Source organism: Lonchura striata, chromosome 31, assembly GCF_050655825.1.
Source record: "Lonchura striata isolate lonStrDom1 chromosome 31, ASM5065582v1, whole genome shotgun sequence".
In the NCBI taxonomy this organism is placed as follows: Eukaryota; Metazoa; Chordata; class Aves; order Passeriformes; family Estrildidae; genus Lonchura; species Lonchura striata.
The window spans coordinates 10,148,933-10,166,741 of NC_140733.1; positions in this window are offsets into that span (position 1 = coordinate 10,148,933).

Here is a 17,809-nt window from a genome sequence, read left to right on the forward strand (position 1 = left end):
GGGTCCATCCTTCGATATAAGGATTCTTTGCAGTGAGGCCCCAGCCCATGTCCAGGGGCCTCTGGGCACATCCTTTTTCCATTTTCCCTGGGAAAGAAAACTCAGCAGTCCAGGTTCCTGATGTCAGTTTGTAGGGCTCCCTTGAGTCTATCAGGGCAGCACAAGTTTGAGGTGGGGACAACTTCGGTGTGGGGTCCATCCTTCGATATAAGGATTCTTTGCAGTCAGGGCCAGGGGCCCCTGGGCACATCCTTTTTCCATTTTCCCTGGGAAAGAAAACTCAGCAGTCCAGGTTCCTGATGTCAGTTTGTAGGGCTCACTTGGGTCTATCAGGGCAGCACAAGTTTGAGGTGGGGACAACTTCGGTGTGGGGTCCATCCTTCGATATAAGGATTTTTTGCAGTCAGGGCCAGGGGCCCCTGGGCACATCCTTTTTCCATTTTCCCTGGGAAAGAAAACTCAGCAGTCCAGGTTCCTGATGTCAGTTTGTAGGGCTCCCTTGGGTCTATCAGGGCAGCACAAGTTTGAGGTGGGGACAACTTCGGTGTGGGGTCCATCCTTCGATATAAGGATTCTTTGCAGTCAGGGCCAGGGTCGCAGGGCCAGGGGCCCCTGGGCACATCCTTTTTCCATTTTCACTGGGAAAGAAAACTCAGCAGTCCAGGTTCCTGATGTCAGTTTGTAGGGCTCCCTTGGGTCTATCAGGGCAGCACAAGTTTGAGGTGGGGACAACTTCGGTGTGGGGTCCATCCTTCGATATAAGGATTTTTTGCAGTCAGGGCCAGGTGCCCCTGGGCACATCCTTTTTCCATTTTCCCTGGGAAAGAAAACTCAGCAGTCCAGGTTCCTGATGTCAGTTTGTAGGGCTCCCTTGGGTCTATCAGGGCAGCACAAGTTTGAGGTGGGGACAACTTCGGTGTGGGGTCCATCCTTCGATAAAAGGATTCTTTGCAGTCAGGGCCAGGGGCCCCTGGGCACATCCTTTTTCCATTTTCCCTGGGAAAGAAAACTCAGCAGTCCAGGTTCCTGATGTCAGTTTGTAGGGCTCCCTTGGGTCTATCAGGGCAGCACAAGTTTGAGGTGGGGACAACTTCGGTGTGGGGTCCATCCTTCGATATAAGAATTTTTGGCAGTCAGGGCCAGGGTTCCCTGGGCACATCCTTTTTCCATTTTCCCTGGGAAAGAAAACTCAGCAGTCCAGGTTCCTGATGTCAGTTTGTAGGGCTCCCTTGGGTCTATCAGGGCAGCACAAGTTTGAGGTGGGGACATCTTCGGTGTGGGGTCCATCCTTCGATATAAGGATTCTTTGCAGTCAGGGCCAGGGGCCCCCGGGCACATCCTTTTTCCATTTTCCCTGGGAAAGAAAACTCAGCAGTCCAGGTTCCTGATGTCAGTTTGTAGGGCTCCCTTGGGTCTATCAGGGCAGCACAAGTTTGAGGTGGGGACAACTTTGGTGTGGGGTCCATCCTTCGATATACGGATTCTTTGCAGTCAGGGCCAGGGGCCCCTGGGCACATCCTTTTTCCATTTTCCCTGGGAAAGAAAACTCAGCAGTCCAGGTTCCTGATGTCAGTTTGTAGGGCTCCCTTGGGTCTATCAGGGCAGCACAAGTTTGAGGTGGGGACATCTTCGGTGTGGGGTCCATCCTTCGATATAAGGATTCTTTGCAGTCAGGGCCAGGGGCCCCCGGGCACATCCTTTTTCCATTTTCCCTGGGAAAGAAAACTCAGCAGTCCAGGTTCCTGATGTCAGTTTGTAGGGCTCCCTTGGGTCTATCAGGGCAGCACAAGTTTGAGGTGGGGACAACTTCGGTGTGGGGTCCATCCTTCGATATAAGGATTCTTTGCAGTGAGGCCCCAGCCCAGGGCCAGGGGCCCCTGGGCACATCCTTTTTCCATTTTCCCTGGGAAAGAAAACTCAGCAGTCCAGGTTCCTGATGTCAGTTTGTAGGGCTCCCTTGGGTCTATCAGGGCAGCACAAGTTTGAGGTGGGCACATCTTAAGTGTGGGGTCCATCCTTCGATATAAGGATTCTTTGCAGTGAGGCCCCAGCCGATGTCCAGGGGACTCTGGGAACATCCTTTTTCCATTTTCCCTGGGAAAGAAAACTCAGCAGTCCAGGTTCCTGATGTCAGTTTGTAGGGCTCCCTTGGGTCTATCAGGGCAGCACAAGTTTGAGGTGGGGACAACTTCGGTGTGGGGTCCATCCTTCGATATAAGGATTTTTTGCAGTCAGGGCCAGGGGCCCCTGGGCACATCCTTTTTCCATTTTCCCTGGGAAAGAAAACTCAGCAGTCCAGGTTCCTGATGTCAGTTTGTAGGGCTGCCTTGGGTCTATCAGGGCAGCACAAGTTTGAGGTGGGGACAACTTCGGTGTGGGGTCCATCCTTCGATATAAGGATTTTTTGCAGTCAGGGCCAGGGGCCCCTGGGCACATCCTTTTTCCATTTTCCCTGGGAAAGAAAACTCAGCAGTCCAGGTTCCTGATGTCAGTTTGTAGGGCTCCCTTGGGTCTATCAGGGCAGCACAAGTTTGAGGTGGGGACAACTTTGGTGTGGGGTCCATCCTTCGATATAAGGATTCTTTGCAGTCAGGGCCAGGGGCCCCTGGGCACATCCTTTTTCCATTTTCCCTGGGAAAGAAAACTCAGCAGTCCAGGTTCCTGATGTCAGTTTGTAGGGCTCCCTTGGGTCTATCAGGGCAGCACAAGTTTGAGGTGGGGACAACTTCGGTGTGGGGTCCATCCTTCGATATAAGGATTCTTTGCAGTGAGGCCCCATCCCATGTCCAGGGGCCCCTGGGCACATCCTTTTTCCATTTTCCCTGGGAAAGAAAACTCAGCAGTCCAGGTTCCTGATGTCAGTTTGTAGGGCTGCCTTGGGTCTATCAGGGCAGCACAAGTTTGAGGTGGGCACATCTTCGGTGTGGGGTCCATCCTTCGATATAAGGATTCTTTGCAGTGAGGCCCCAGCCCATGTCCAGGGGCCTCTGGGAACATCCTTTTTCCATTTTCCCTGGGAAAGAAAACTCAGCAGTCCAGGTTCCTGATGTCAGTTTGTAGGGCTCCCTTGGGTCTATCAGGGCAGCACAAGTTTGAGGTGGGGACAACTTCGGTGTGGGGTCCATCCTTCGATATAAGGATTCTTTGCAGTGAGGCCCCAGCCCATGTCCAGGGGCCTCTGGGCACATCCTTTTTCCATTTTCCCTGGGAAAGAAAACTCAGCAGTCCAGGTTCCTGATGTCAGTTTGTAGGGCTCCCTTGGGTCTATCAGGGCAGCACAAGTTTGAGGTGGGGACAACTTCGGTGTGGGGTCCATCCTTCGATATAAGAATTTTTGGCAGTCAGGGCCAGGGTTCCCTGGGCACATCCTTTTTCCATTTTCCCTGGGAAAGAAAACTCAGCAGTCCAGGTTCCTGATGTCAGTTTGTAGGGCTCCCTTGGGTCTATCAGGGCAGCACAAGTTTGAGGTGGGGACAACTTCGGTGTGGGGTCCATCCTTCGATATAAGGATTCTTTGCAGTGAGGCCCCAGCCCAGGGCCAGGGGCCCCTGGGCACATCCTTTTTCCATTTTCCCTGGGAAAAGTAAACTCAGCAGTCCAGGTTCCTGATGTCAGTCTGTAGGGCTCCCTTGGGTCTATCAGGGCAGCACAAGTTTGAGGTGGGGACAACTTCGGTGTGGGGTCCATCCTTCGATATAAGGATTTTTTGCAGTCAGGGCCAGGGGCCCCTGGGCACATCCTTTTTCCATTTTCCCTGGGAAAGAAAACTCAGCAGTCCAGGTTCCTGATATCAGTTTGTAGGGCTCCCTTGGGTCTATCAGGGCAGCACAAGTTTGAGGTGGGGACAATTTCGGTGTGGGGTCCATCCTTCGATATAAGGATTTTTTGCAGTCAGGGCCAGGGGCCCCTGGGCACATCCTTTTTCCATTTTCCCTGGGAAAGAAAACTCAGCAGTCCAGGTTCCTGATGTCAGTTTGTAGGGCTCCCTTGGGTCTATCAGGGCAGCACAAGTTTGAGGTGGGGACAACTTTGGTGTGGGGTCCATCCTTCGATATAAGGATTCTTTGCAGTCAGGGCCAGGGGCCCCCGGGCACATCCTTTTTCCATTTTCCCTGGGAAAGAAAACTCAGCAGTCCAGGTTCCTGATGTCAGTTTGTAGGGCTCCCTTGGGTCTATCAGGGCAGCACAAGTTTGAGGTGGGGACAACTTCGGTGTGGGGTCCATCCTTCGATATAAGAATTTTTGGCAGTCAGGGCCAGGGTTCCCTGGGCACATCCTTTTTCCATTTTCCCTGGGAAAGAAAACTCAGCAGTCCAGGTTCCTGATGTCAGTTTGTAGGGCTCCCTTGGGTCTATCAGGGCAGCACAAGTTTGAGGTGGGGACATCTTCGGTGTGGGGTCCATCCTTCGATATAAGGATTCTTTGCAGTCAGGGCCAGGGGCCCCCGGGCACATCCTTTTTCCATTTTCCCTGGGAAAGAAAACTCAGCAGTCCAGGTTCCTGATGTCAGTTTGTAGGGCTGCCTTGGGTCTATCAGGGCAGCACAAGTTTGAGGAGGGGACAACTTCGGTGTGGGGTCCATCCTTCGATATAAGGATTTTTTGCAGTGAGGCCCCAGCCCAGGGCCAGGAGCCCCTGGGCACATCCTTTGGCCATTTTCCCTGGGAAAGAAAAGTCAGCAGTCCAGGTTCCTGATGTCAGTTTGTAGGGCTCCCTTGGGTCTATCAGGGCAGCACAAGTTTGAGGTGGGGACAACTTCGGTCTGGGGTCCATCCTTCGATATATGGTTTTTTTGCAGTGAGGCACCAGCCCAGGGCCAGGGAACCCTGGGCACATCCTTTTTCCATTTTCCCTGGGATAGAAAACTCAGCAGTCCAGGTTCCTGATGTCAGTTTGTAGGGTTCCCTTGGGTCTATCAGGGCAGCACTAGTTTGAGGTGGGGACAACTTCGGTGTGGGGTCCATCCTTCTATATAAGGATTCTTTGCAGTCAGGGCCAGGGGCCCCTGGGCACATCCTTTTTCCATTTTCCCTGGGAAAGAAAACTCAGCAGTCCAGGTTCCTGATGTCAGTTTGTAGGGCTCCCTTGGGTCTATCAGGGCAGCACAAGTTTGAGGAGGGGACAATTTCGGTGTGGGCTCCATCCTTCGATATAAGGATTTTTTGCAGTCAGGGCTAGGGGCCCCTGGGCACAACCTTTTTCCATTTTCCCTGGGAAAGAAAACTCATCAGTCCAGGTTCCTGATGTCAGTTTGTAGGGCTCCCTTGGGTCTATCAGGGCAGCACAAGTTTGAGGTGGGGACAACTTCGGTGTGGGGTCCATCCTTCGATATAAGGATTCTTTGCAGTGAGGCCCCAGCCCAGGGCCAGGGGCCCCTGGGCACATCCTTTTTCCATTTTCCCTGGGAAAGAAAACTCAGCAGTCCAGGTTCCTGATGTCAGTTTGTAGGGCTCCCTTGGGTGTATCAGGGCAGCACAAGTTTGAGGTGGGGACAACTTCGGTGTGGGGTCCATCCTTCGATATAAGGATTTTTTGCAGTCAGGGCCAGGGTCCCAGGGCCAGGGGCCCCTGGGCACATCCTTTTTCCATTTTCCCTGGGAAAGAAAACTCAGCAGTCCAGGTTCCTGATGTCAGTTTGTAGGGCTCCCTTGGGTCTATCAGGGCAGCACAAGTTTGAGGTGGGGACAACTTTGGTGTGGGGTCCATCCTTCGATATAAGGATTCTTTGCAGTGAGGCCCAGCCCAGGGCCAGGGGCCCCTGGGCACATCCTTTTTCCATTTTCCCTGGGAAAGAAAACTCAGCAGTCCAGGTTCCTGATGTCAGTTTGTAGGGTTCCCTTGGGTCTATCAGGGCAGCACAAGTTTGAGGTGGGGACAACTTCGGTGTGGGGTCCATCCTTCGATATAAGGATTCTTTGCGGTGAGGCCCCAGCCCATGTCCAGGGGCCCCTGGGCACATCCTTTTTCCATTTTCCCTGGGAAAGAAAACTCAGCAGTCCAGGTTCCTGATGTCAGTTTGTAGGGCTCCCTTGGGTCTATCAGGGCAGCACAAGTTTGAGGTGGGCACATCTTCGGTGTGGGGTCCATCCTTCGATATAAGGATTCTTTGCAGTGAGGCCCCAGCCGATGTCCAGGGGACTCTGGGAACATCCTTTTTCCATTTTCCCTGGGAAAGAAAACTCAGCAGTCCAGGTTCCTGATGTCAGTTTGTAGGGCTCACTTGGGTCTATCAGGGCAGCACAAGTTTGAGGTGGGGACAACTTCGGTGTGGGGTCCATCCTTCGATATAAGGATTTTTTGCAGTCAGGGCCAGGGGCCCCTGGGCACATCCTTTTTCCATTTTCCCTGGGAAAGAAAACTCAGCAGTCCAGGTTCCTGATGTCAGTTTGTAGGGCTCCCTTGGGTCTATCAGGGCAGCACAAGTTTGAGGTGGGGACATCTTCGGTGTGGGGTCCATCCTTCGATATAAGGATTCTTTGCAGTGAGGCCCCAGCCCAGGGCCAGGGGCCCCTGGGCACATCCTTTTTCCATTTTCCCTGGGAAAGAAAACTCAGCAGTCCAGGTTCCTGATGTCAGTTTGTAGGGCTCCCTTGGGTCTATCAGGGCAGCACAAGTTTGAGGTGGGGACAAATTCGGTGTGGGCTCCATCCTTCGATATAAGGATTTTTTGCAGTCAGGGCCAGGGTCGCAGGGCCAGGGGCCCCTGGGCACATCCTTTTTCCATTTTCCCTGGGAAAGAAAACTCAGCAGTCCAGGTTCCTGATGTCAGTTTGTAGGGCTCCCTTGGGTCTATCAGGGCAGCACAAGTTTGAGGTGGGGACAACTTCGGTGTGGGGTCCATCCTTCGATATAAGGATTTTTTGCAGTCAGGGCCAGGGGCCCCTGGGCACATCCTTTTTCCATTTTCCCTGGGAAAGAAAACTCAGCAGTCCAGGTTCCTGATGTCAGTTTGTAGGGCTCCCTTGGGTCTATCAGGGCAGCACAAGTTTGAGGTGGGGACAACTTCGGTGTGGGGTCCATCCTTCGATATAAGGATTCTTTGCAGTCAGGGCCAGGGGCCCCCGGGCACATCCTTTTTCCATTTTCCCTGGGAAAGAAAACTCAGCAGTCCAGGTTCCTGATGTCAGTTTGTAGGGCTCCCTTGGGTCTATCAGGGCAGCACAAGTTTGAGGTGGGGACAACTTCGGTGTGGGGTCCATCCTTCGATATAAGAATTTTTGGCAGTCAGGGCCAGGGTTCCCTGGGCACATCCTTTTTCCATTTTCCCTGGGAAAGAAAACTCAGCAGTCCAGGTTCCTGATGTCAGTTTGTAGGGCTCCCTTGGGTCTATCAGGGCAGCACAAGTTTGAGGTGGGGACATCTTCGGTGTGGGGTCCATCCTTCGATATAAGGATTCTTTGCAGTCAGGGCCAGGGGCCCCCGGGCACATCCTTTTTCCATTTTCCCTGGGAAAGAAAACTCAGCAGTCCAGGTTCCTGATGTCAGTTTGTAGGGCTCCCTTGGGTCTATCAGGGCAGCACAAGTTTGAGGAGGGGACAACTTCCGTGTGGGCTCCATCCTTCGATATAAGGATTTTTTGCAGTCAGGGCCAGGGGCCCCTGGGCACATCCTTTTTCCATTTTCCCTGGGAAAGAAAACTCAGCAGTCCAGGTTCCTGATGTCAGTTTGTAGGGCTCCCTTGGGTCTATCAGGGCAGCACAAGTTTGAGGTGGGGACAACTTCGGTGTGGGGTCCATCCTTCGATATAAGGATTTTTTGCAGTCAGGGCCAGGGGCCCCTGGGCACATCCTTTTTCCATTTTCCCTGGGAAAGAAAACTCAGCAGTCCAGGTTCCTGATGTCAGTTTGTAGGGCTCCCTTGGGTCTATCAGGGCAGCACAAGTTTGAGGTGGGGACAACTTTGGTGTGGGGTCCATCCTTCGATATAAGGATTCTTTGCAGTCAGGGCCAGGGGCCCCCGGGCACATCCTTTTTCCATTTTCCCTGGGAAAGAAAACTCAGCAGTCCAGGTTCCTGATGTCAGTTTGTAGGGCTCCCTTGGGTCTATCAGGGCAGCACAAGTTTGAGGTGGGGACAACTTCGGTGTGGGGTCCATCCTTCGATATAAGGATTCTTTGCAGTGAGGCCCCAGCCCAGGGCCAGGGGCCCCTGGGCACATCCTTTTTCCATTTTCCCTGGGAAAAGTAAACTCAGCAGTCCAGGTTCCTGATGTCAGTCTGTAGGGCTCCCTTGGGTCTATCAGGGCAGCACAAGTTTGAGGTGGGGACAACTTCGGTGTGGGGTCCATCCTTCGATATAAGGATTTTTTGCAGTCAGGGCCAGGGGCCCCTGGGCACATCCTTTTTCCATTTTCCCTGGGAAAGAAAACTCAGCAGTCCAGGTTCCTGATGTCAGTTTGTAGGGCTCCCTTGGGTCTATCAGGGCAGCACAAGTTTGAGGTGGGGACAACTTCGGTGTGGGGTCCATCCTTCGATATAAGGATTCTTTGCAGTCAGGGCCAGGGGCCCCTGGGCACATCCTTTTTCCATTTTCCCTGGGAAAGAAAACTCAGCAGTCCAGGTTCCTGATGTCAGTTTGTAGGGCTCCCTTGGGTCTATCAGGGCAGCACAAGTTTGAGGTGGGGACAACTTCGGTGTGGGGTCCATCCTTCGATATAAGGATTCTTTGCAGTGAGGCCCCATCCCATGTCCAGGGGCCCCTGGGCACATCCTTTTTCCATTTTCCCTGGGAAAGAAAACTCAGCAGTCCAGGTTCCTGATGTCAGTTTGTAGGGCTGCCTTGGGTCTATCAGGGCAGCACAAGTTTGAGGTGGGCACATCTTCGGTGTGGGGTCCATCCTTCGATATAAGGATTCTTTGCAGTGAGGCCCCAGCCCATGTCCAGGGGCCTCTGGGAACACCCTTTTTCCATTTTCCCTGGGAAAGAAAACTCAGCAGTCCAGGTTCCTGATGTCAGTTTGTAGGGCTCCCTTGGGTCTATCAGGGCAGCACAAGTTTGAGGTGGGGACAACTTCGGTGTGGGGTCCATCCTTCGATATAAGGATTCTTTGCAGTGAGGCCCCAGCCCATGTCCAGGGGCCTCTGGGCACATCCTTTTTCCATTTTCCCTGGGAAAGAAAACTCAGCAGTCCAGGTTCCTGATGTCAGTTTGTAGGGCTCCCTTGGGTCTATCAGGGCAGCACAAGTTTGAGGTGGGGACATCTTCGGTGTGGGGTCCATCCTTTGATATAAGGATTCTTTGCAGTCAGGGCCAGGGGCCCCCGGGCACATCCTTTTTCCATTTTCCCTGGGAAAGAAAACTCAGCAGTCCAGGTTCCTGATGTCAGTTTGTAGGGCTCCCTTGGGTCTATCAGGGCAGCACAAGTTTGAGGTGGGGACAATTTCGGTGTGGGGTCCATCCTTCGATATAAGGATTTTTTGCAATCAGGGCCAGGGGGCCCTGGGCACATCCTTTTTCCATTTTCCCTGGGAAAGAAAACTCAGCAGTCCAGGTTCCTGATGTCAGTTTGTAGGGCTCCCTTGGGTCTATCAGGGCAGCACAAGTTTGAGGTGGGGACATCTTCGGTGTGGGGTCCATCCTTCGATATAAGGATTCTTTGCAGTCAGGGCCAGAGGCCCCCGGGCACATCCTTTTTCCATTTTCCCTGGGAAAGAAAACTCAGCAGTCCAGGTTCCTGATGTCAGTTTGTAGGGCTCCCTTGGGTCTATCAGGGCAGCACAAGTTTGAGGTGGGGACATCTTCGGTGTGGGGTCCATCCTTCGATATAAGGATTCTTTGCAGTGAGGCCCCAGCCCAGGGCCAGGGGCCCCTGGGCACATCCTTTTTCCATTTTCCCTGGGAAAGAAAACTCAGCAGTCCAGGTTCCTGATGTCAGTTTGTAGGGCTCCCTTGGGTCTATCAGGGCAGCACAAGTTTGAGGTGGGGACAACTTCGGTGTGGGGTCCATCCTTCGATATAAGGATTCTTTGCAGTCAGGGCCAGGGGCCCCCGGGCACATCCTTTTTCCATTTTCCCTGGGAAAGAAAACTCAGCAGTCCAGGTTCCTGATGTCAGTTTGTAGGGCTCCCTTGGGTCTATCAGGGCAGCACAAGTTTGAGGTGGGGACAACTTCGGTGTGGGGTCCATCCTTCGATATAAGAATTTTTGGCAGTCAGGGCCAGGGTTCCCTGGGCACATCCTTTTTCCATTTTCCCTGGGAAAGAAAACTCAGCAGTCCAGGTTCCTGATGTCAGTTTGTAGGGCTCCCTTGGGTCTATCAGGGCAGCACAAGTTTGAGGTGGGGACATCTTCGGTGTGGGGTCCATCCTTCGATATAAGGATTCTTTGCAGTCAGGGCCAGGGGCCCCCGGGCACATCCTTTTTCCATTTTCCCTGGGAAAGAAAACTCAGCAGTCCAGGTTCCTGATGTCAGTTTGTAGGGCTCCCTTGGGTCTATCAGGGCAGCACAAGTTTGAGGAGGGGACAACTTCGGTGTGGGCTCCATCCTTCGATATAAGGATTTTTTGCAGTCAGGGCCAGGGGCCCCTGGGCACATCCTTTTTCCATTTTCCCTGGGAAAGAAAACTCAGCAGTCCAGGTTCCTGATGTCAGTTTGTAGGGCTCCCTTGGGTCTATCAGGGCAGCACAAGTTTGAGGTGGGGACAACTTCGGTGTGGGGTCCATCCTTCGATATAAGGATTTTTTGCAGTCAGGGCCAGGGGCCCCTGGGCACATCCTTTTTCCATTTTCCCTGGGAAAGAAAACTCAGCAGTCCAGGTTCCTGATGTCAGTTTGTAGGGCTCCCTTGGGTCTATCAGGGCAGCACAAGTTTGAGGTGGGGACAACTTTGGTGTGGGGTCCATCCTTCGATATAAGGATTCTTTGCAGTCAGGGCCAGGGGCCCCCGGGCACATCCTTTTTCCATTTTCCCTGGGAAAGAAAACTCAGCAGTCCAGGTTCCTGATGTCAGTTTGTAGGGCTCCCTTGGGTCTATCAGGGCAGCACAAGTTTGAGGTGGGGACAACTTTGGTGTGGGGTCCATCCTTCGATATAAGGATTCTTTGCAGTCAGGGCCAGGGGCCCCTGGGCACATCCTTTTTCCATTTTCCCTGGGAAAGAAAACTCAGCAGTCCAGGTTCCTGATGTCAGTTTGTAGGGCTCCCTTGGGTCTATCAGGGCAGCACAAGTTTGAGGTTGGGACAACTTCGGTGTGGGGTCCATCCTTCGATATAAGAATTTTTGGCAGTCAGGGCCAGGGTTCCCTGGGCACATCCTTTTTCCATTTTCCCTGGGAAAGAAAACTCAGCAGTCCAGGTTCCTGATGTCAGTTTGTAGGGCTCCCTTGGGTCTATCAGGGCAGCACAAGTTTGAGGTGGGGACATCTTCGGTGTGGGGTCCATCCTTCGATATAAGGATTCTTTGCAGTCAGGGCCAGGGGCCCCCGGGCACATCCTTTTTCCATTTTCCCTGGGAAAGAAAACTCAGCAGTCCAGGTTCCTGATGTCAGTTTGTAGGGCTCCCTTGGGTCTATCAGGGCAGCACAAGTTTGAGGAGGGGACAACTTCGGTGTGGGCTCCATCCTTCGATATAAGGATTTTTTGCAGTCAGGGCCAGGGGCCCCTGGGCACATCCTTTTTCCATTTTCCCTGGGAAAGAAAACTCAGCAGTCCAGGTTCCTGATGTCAGTTTGTAGGGCTCCCTTGGGTCTATCAGGGCAGCACAAGTTTGAGGTGGGGACAACTTCGGTGTGGGGTCCATCCTTCGATATAAGGATTTTTTGCAGTCAGGGCCAGGGGCCCCTGGGCACATCCTTTTTCCATTTTCCCTGGGAAAGAAAACTCAGCAGTCCAGGTTCCTGATGTCAGTTTGTAGGGCTCCCTTGGGTCTATCAGGGCAGCACAAGTTTGAGGTGGGGACAACTTTGGTGTGGGGTCCATCCTTCGATATAAGGATTCTTTGCAGTCAGGGCCAGGGGCCCCCGGGCACATCCTTTTTCCATTTTCCCTGGGAAAGAAAACTCAGCAGTCCAGGTTCCTGATGTCAGTTTGTAGGGCTCCCTTGGGTCTATCAGGGCAGCACAAGTTTGAGGAGGGGACAACTTCGGTGTGGGCTCCATCCTTCGATATAAGGATTTTTTGCAGTCAGGGCCAGGGGCCCCTGGGCACATCCTTTTTCCATTTTCCCTGGGAAAGAAAACTCAGCAGTCCAGGTTCCTGATGTCAGTTTGTAGGGCTCCCTTGGGTCTATCAGGGCAGCACAAGTTTGAGGAGGGGACAACTTCGGTGTGGGCTCCATCCTTCGATATAAGGATTTTTTGCAGTCAGGGCCAGGGGCCCCTGGGCACATCCTTTTTCCATTTTCCCTGGGAAAGAAAACTCAGCAGTCCAGGTTCCTGATGTCAGTTTGTAGGGCTCCCTTGGGTCTATCAGGGCAGCACAAGTTTGAGGTGGGGACAACTTCGGTGTGGGGTCCATCCTTCGATATAAGGATTTTTTGCAGTCAGGGCCAGGGGCCCCTGGGCACATCCTTTTTCCATTTTCCCTGGGAAAGAAAACTCAGCAGTCCAGGTTCCTGATGTCAGTTTGTAGGGCTCCCTTGGGTCTATCAGGGCAGCACAAGTTTGAGGTGGGGACAACTTTGGTGTGGGGTCCATCCTTCGATATAAGGATTCTTTGCAGCCAGGGCCAGGGGCCCCCGGGCACATCCTTTTTCAATTTTCCCTGGGAAAGAAAACTCAGCAGTCCAGGTTCCTGATGTCAGTTTGTAGGGCTCCCTTGGGTCTATCAGGGCAGCACAAGTTTGAGGTGGGGACAACTTCGGTGTGGGGTCCATCCTTCGATATAAGGATTCTTTGCAGTGAGGCCCCAGCCCAGGGCCAGGGGCCCCTGGGCACATCCTTTTTCCATTTTCCCTGGGAAAAGTAAACTCAGCAGTCCAGGTTCCTGATGTCAGTCTGTAGGGCTCCCTTGGGTCTATCAGGGCAGCACAAGTTTGAGGTGGGGACAACTTCGGTGTGGGGTCCATCCTTCGATATAAGGATTTTTTGCAGTCAGGGCCAGGGGCCCCTGGGCACATCCTTTTTCCATTTTCCCTGGGAAAGAAAACTCAGCAGTCCAGGTTCCTGATGTCAGTTTGTAGGGCTCCCTTGGGTCTATCAGGGCAGCACAAGTTTGAGGTGGGGACAACTTCGGTGTGGGGTCCATCCTTCGATATAAGGATTTTTTGCAGTCAGGGCCAGGGGCCCCTGGGCACATCCTTTTTCCATTTTCCCTGGGAAAGAAAACTCAGCAGTCCAGGTTCCTGATGTCAGTTTGTAGGGCTCCCTTGGGTCTATCAGGGCAGCACAAGTTTGAGGTGGGGACAACTTTGGTGTGGGGTCCATCCTTCGATATAAGGATTCTTTGCAGTCAGGGCCAGGGGCCCCTGGGCACATCCTTTTTCCATTTTCCCTGGGAAAGAAAACTCAGCAGTCCAGGTTCCTGATGTCAGTTTGTAGGGCTCCCTTGGGTCTATCAGGGCAGCACAAGTTTGAGGTGGGGACAACTTCGGTGTGGGGTCCATCCTTCGATATAAGGATTCTTTGCAGTGAGGCCCCATCCCATGTCCAGGGGCCCCTGGGCACATCCTTTTTCCATTTTCCCTGGGAAAGAAAACTCAGCAGTCCAGGTTCCTGATGTCAGTTTGTAGGGCTGCCTTGGGTCTATCAGGGCAGCACAAGTTTGAGGTGGGCACATCTTCGGTGTGGGGTCCATCCTTCGATATAAGGATTCTTTGCAGTGAGGCCCCAGCCCATGTCCAGGGGCCTCTGGGAACATCCTTTTTCCATTTTCCCTGGGAAAGAAAACTCAGCAGTCCAGGTTTCTGATGTCAGTTTGTAGGGCTCCCTTGGGTCTATCAGGGCAGCACAAGTTTGAGGTGGGGACAACTTCGGTGTGGGGTCCATCCTTCGATATAAGGATTCTTTGCAGTGAGGCCCCAGCCCATGTCCAGGGGCCTCTGGGCACATCCTTTTTCCATTTTCCCTGGGAAAGAAAACTCAGCAGTCCAGGTTCCTGATGTCAGTTTGTAGGGCTCCCTTGGGTCTATCAGGGCAGCACAAGTTTGAGGTGGGGACATCTTCGGTGTGGGGTCCATCCTTCGATATAAGGATTCTTTGCAGTCAGGGCCAGGGGCCCCCGGGCACATCCTTTTTCCATTTTCCCTGGGAAAGAAAAGTCAGCAGTCCAGGTTCCTGATGTCAGTTTGTAGGGCTCCCTTGGGTCTATCAGGGCAGCACAAGTTTGAGGTGGGGACAATTTCGGTGTGGGGTCCATCCTTCGATATAAGGATTTTTTGCAATCAGGGCCAGGGGGCCCTGGGCACATCCTTTTTCCATTTTCCCTGGGAAAGAAAACTCAGCAGTCCAGGTTCCTGATGTCAGTTTGTAGGGCTCCCTTGGGTCTATCAGGGCAGCACAAGTATGAGGTGGGGACATCTTCGGTGTGGGGTCCATCCTTCGATATAAGGATTCTTTGCAGTCAGGGCCAGAGGCCCCCGGGCACATCCTTTTTCCATTTTCCCTGGGAAAGAAAACTCAGCAGTCCAGGTTCCTGATGTCAGTTTGTAGGGCTCCCTTGGGTCTATCAGGGCAGCACAAGTTTGAGGTGGGGACAACTTCGGTGTGGGGTCCATCCTTCGATATAAGGATTTTTTGCAGTGCGGCCCCAGCCCAGGGCCAGGGGCCCCTGGGCACATCCTTTGGCCATTTTCCCTGGGAAAGAAAAGTCAGCAGTCCAGGTTCCTGATGTCAGTTTGTAGGGCTCCCTTGGGTCTATCAGGGCAGCACAAGTTTGAGGTGGGGACAACTTCGGTCTGGGGTCCATCCTTCGATATAAGTTTTTTTTGCAGTGAGGCACCAGCCCAGGGCCAGGGAACCCTGGGCACATCCTTTTTCCATTTTCCCTGGGATAGAAAACTCAGCAGTCCAGTTTCCTGATGTCAGTTTGTAGGGTTCCCTTGGGTCTATCAGGTCAGCACTAGTTTGAGATGGGGACAACTTCGGTGTGGGGTCCATCCTTCTATATAAGGATTCTTTGCAGTCAGGGCCAGGGGCCCCTGGGCACATCCTTTTTCCATTTTCCCTGGGAAAGAAAACTCAGCAGTCCAGGTTCCTGATGTCAGTTTGTAGGGCTCCCTTGGGTCTATCAGGGCAGCACAAGTTTGAGGAGGGGACATCTTCGGTGTGGGGTCCATCCTTCGATATAAGGATTTTTTGCAGTCAGGGCTAGGGGCCCCTGGGCACAACCTTTTTCCATTTTCCCTGGGAAAGAAAACTCATCAGTCCAAGTTCCTGATGTCAGTTTGTAGGGCTCCCTTGGGTCTATCAGGGCAGCACAAGTTTGAGGTGGGGACAACTTCGGTGTGGGGTCCATCCTTCGATATAAGGATTCTTTGCAGTGAGGTCCCAGCCCAGGGCCAGGGGCCCCTGGGCACATCCTTTTTCCATTTTCCCTGGGAAAGAAAACTCAGCAGTCCAGGTTCCTGATGTCAGTTTGTAGGGCTCCCTTGGGTCTATCAGGGCAGCACAAGTTTGAGGTGGGGACAACTTCGGTGTGGGCTCCATCCTTCGATATAAGGATTTTTTGCAGTCAGGGCCAGGGTCGCAGGGCCAGGGGCCCCTGGGCACATCCTTTTTCCATTTTCCCTGGGAAAGAAAACTCAGCAGTCCAGGTTCCTGATGTCAGTTTGTAGGGCTCCCTTGGGTCTATCAGGGCAGCACAAGTTTGAGGTGGGGACAACTTCGGTGTGGGGTCCATCCTTCGATATAAGGATTCTTTGCAGTGAGGCCCAGCCCAGGGCCAGGGGCCCCTGAGCACATCCTTTTTCCATTTTCCCTGGGAAAGAAAACTCAGCAGTCCAGGTTCCTGATGTCAGTTTGTAGGGTTCCCTTGGGTCTATCAGGGCAGCACAAGTTTGAGGTGGGGACAACTTCGGTGTGGGGTCCATCCTTCGATATAAGGATTCTTTGCAGTGAGGCCCCAGCCCATGTCCAGGGGCCCCTGGGCACATCCTTTTTCCATTTTCCCTGGGAAAGAAAACTCAGCAGTCCAGGTTCCTGATGTCAGTTTGTAGGGCTCCCTTGGGTCTATCAGGGCAGCACAAGTTTGAGGTGGGCACATCTTCGGTGTGGGGTCCATCCTTCGATATAAGGATTCTTTGCAGTGAGGCCCCAGCCGATGTCCAGGGGACTCTGGGAACATCCTTTTTCCATTTTCCCTGGGAAAGAAAACTCAGCAGTCCAGGTTCCTGATGTCAGTTTGTAGGGCTCCCTTGGGTCTATCAGGGCAGCACAAGTTTGAGGTGGGGACAACTTCGGTGTGGGGTCCATCCTTCGATATAAGGATTCTTTGCAGTGAGGCCCCAGCCCATGTCCAGGGGCCTCTGGGCACATCCTTTTTCCATTTTCCCTGGGAAAGAAAACTCAGCAGTCCAGGTTCCTGATGTCAGTTTGTAGGGCTCCCTTGGGTCTATCAGGGCAGCACAAGTTTGAGGTGGGGACAACTTCGGTGTGGGGTCCATCCTTCGATATAAGGATTCTTTGCAGTCAGGGCCTGGGGCCCCTGGGCACATCCTTTTTCCATTTTCCCTGGGAAAGAAAACTCAGCAGTCCAGGTTCCTGATGTCAGTTTGTAGGGCTCACTTGGGTCTATCAGGGCAGCACAAGTTTGAGGTGGGGACAACTTCGGTGTGGGGTCCATCCTTCGATATAAGGATTTTTTGCAGTCAGGGACAGGGGCCCCTGGGCACATCCTTTTTCCATTTTCCCTGGGAAAGAAAACTCAGCAGTCCAGGTTCCTGATGTCAGTTTGTAGGGCTCCCTTGGGTCTATCAGGGCAGCACAAGTTTGAGGTGGGGACAACTTCGGTGTGGGGTCCATCCTTCGATATAAGGATTCTTTGCAGTGAGGCCCCAGCCCAGGGCCAGGGGCCCCTGGGCACATCCTTTTTCCATTTTCCCTGGGAAAGAAAAGTCAGCAGTCCAGGTTCCTGATGTCAGTTTGTAGGGCTCCCTTGGGTCTATCAGGGCAGCACAAGTTTGAGGTGGGGACAAATTCGGTGTGGGCTCCATCCTTCGATATAAGGATTTTTTGCAGTCAGGGCCAGGGTCGCAGGGCCAGGGGCCCCTGGGCACATCCTTTTTCCATTTTCACTGGGAAAGAAAACTCAGCAGTCCAGGTTCCTGATGTCAGTTTGTAGGGCTCCCTTGGGTCTATCAGGGCAGCACAAGTTTGAGGTGGGGACAACTTCGGTGTGGGGTCCATCCTTCGATATAAGGATTTTTTGCAGTCAGGGCCAGGGGCCCCTGGGCACATCCTTTTTCCATTTTCCCTGGGAAAGAAAACTCAGCAGTCCAGGTTCCTGATGTCAGTTTGTAGGGCTCCCTTGGGTCTATCAGGGCAGCACAAGTTTGAGGTGGGGACAACTTCGGTGTGGGGTCCATCCTTCGATATAAGGATTTTTTGCAGTCAGGGCCAGGGGCCCCTGGGCACATCCTTTTTCCATTTTCCCTGGGAAAGAAAACTCAGCAGTCCAGGTTCCTGATGTCAGTTTGTAGGGCTCCCTTGAGTCTATCAGGGCAGCACAAGTTTGAGGTGGGGACAACTTCGGTCTGGGGTCCATCCTTCGATATAAGGTTTTTTTGCAGTGAGGCACCAGCCCAGGGCCAGGGAACCCTGGGCACATCCTTTTTCCATTTTCCCTGGGATAGAAAACTCAGCAGTCCAGTTTCCTGATGTCAGTTTGTAGGGTTCCCTTGGGTCTATCAGGGCAGCACAAGTTTGAGGTGGGGACATC